This window comes from Lampetra fluviatilis, chromosome 2, assembly GCF_964198595.1.
Source record: "Lampetra fluviatilis chromosome 2, kcLamFluv1.1, whole genome shotgun sequence".
Taxonomy (NCBI): domain Eukaryota; kingdom Metazoa; phylum Chordata; class Hyperoartia; order Petromyzontiformes; family Petromyzontidae; genus Lampetra; species Lampetra fluviatilis.
Genome location: NC_136276.1, coordinates 12135626 through 12137161, shown reverse-complemented (window position 1 = coordinate 12137161; position 1536 = coordinate 12135626). Strand labels below are relative to the sequence as shown.

The window sequence follows — 1536 nt, the reverse complement described above, 5'->3', positions numbered from 1 at the left end:
CAGAAACTCTTGGGATCGCCGTGTAAAAGTCATACAGAGCTGAAGGTGGATTGCCGTCCATATCTGCAACCTTTTCTTTCTTTTTCCTGCGCACAAGAATACAATTAAGAAGCTGTCCTTATTATGGAAGGAAAATCCAACTTTAATATAGTGAAAATGTAGGTATGGCATATTAAACGTATATTTTCTATAATGATTCGTGGGACTGAAGACATTTGAATACCACAATTTTGACTTGGACTTGACTTTCTCTTCACTGCTTTCCATTGCATTAAATTTCCTGCAAATGAGGGCACGATTAAGAGGCTGCACTTGAAACAGGCATTTCAACCTGTGATTTACACAGATCTGTAGATATTAAGAATATATGTTTGGACCTTAATGATAATTTATGTGGAAAACTTACATATGTGAATATCCAAGTGTTGGTGTGGCATCGTTTCCATCATCGCTGTATCCCTTTCCTTTCCTTTTCCTACACAAGAAAACAAATAAGATACTCACTTTTAATTGAAGGTAGCTTTCAAAGGCATGCAAGTACAATAATTCACATTTTCATGGGCGCTGTAGTAAACATTTTATACATTTGTGGACATTCATAGTATTTCAGCAGTATAAATGGTACACCACACTTAGTCGATTCGAAGTTCACATGTGGTGGAGCAAAGTGTCGGTACTCCCATCTTTTCCAAAACATCTGGCCGCCATCGAAGAGTAGGCCAAAGTATTCTCTAGAGGGATATCTGTCTCAAGTGATCCCTCTAGTAGAGACCGATCTGTCAGTATTGGCAAGTTCAAACAATTGCAGGGCTTCACCATTTACATTTTTTTTACAGTATTCGAGCAGTTAGTTATATCGTAGAAATTAGAGCACACAAAATTAATTGAAAACACACAGCCAAGTCTCACCTGATATACGTCACGATTAATGTGATTCCCAAGGCGAGTATCAGTACCCCACAGCAAACAGCCACGATCACCAGTGCCAAGAGAGAGCCTACACAGGTGGACGATGCGATACCAGTTATCAAGTTAGGGCACGCCAATATCATCAAAACACAAAGCACTCACTGTGCTTTACCCTCTTTGTTCAGCGTAACATCAAGGCTTCCAGGTGCCCTGTCGCAGGTAATATAGGCAGAAATTTCAGGGGCATATCTAGGGTTGCCATGTTTCTCTTTAACTTAAGGCTTTTAACTAAGGAAAATGAAAACAATGCAGCCTAGCATCCTGTGTGATGTTTTCTATGCTGCAATGGAAGCTATTTATTTAATTAGTGACTTCTTTGGTCATAATAATAAAAACATTCTTCAGACGACAATGTTATGTATTCCGTAACTGAGGTAAAATGAAACACTTAGGTTTTTGTGTTCACTTTAGCAAACGCTTCTTATCATCCAACACTACTGTTAAAAACGAGTTCATAGCTATGTCAAATGACATACTCCAACATACAACAGATTAATACAAAATATGTTGCCAGGGATGTGCTTTTACCATTTAATCAGTGCTCTTCTGGACATCCCAAATATCACA

The 1536-nt window shown here is 38.5% G+C and overlaps 1 long non-coding RNA gene across 1 annotated transcript; it reads right to left on the bottom strand.

The window, feature by feature from the left end:
- Positions 1-229: 229 nt before the first annotated feature.
- On the bottom strand, positions 230-962 carry LOC144937806 (uncharacterized). The gene is made up of 3 exons (XR_013637779.1): positions 910-962; positions 407-475; positions 230-280 (listed from the first exon to the last, which is right to left on the bottom strand). It is a non-coding gene; the product is annotated as an uncharacterized LOC144937806 (long non-coding RNA).
- Positions 963-1536: the final 574 nt, after the last annotated feature.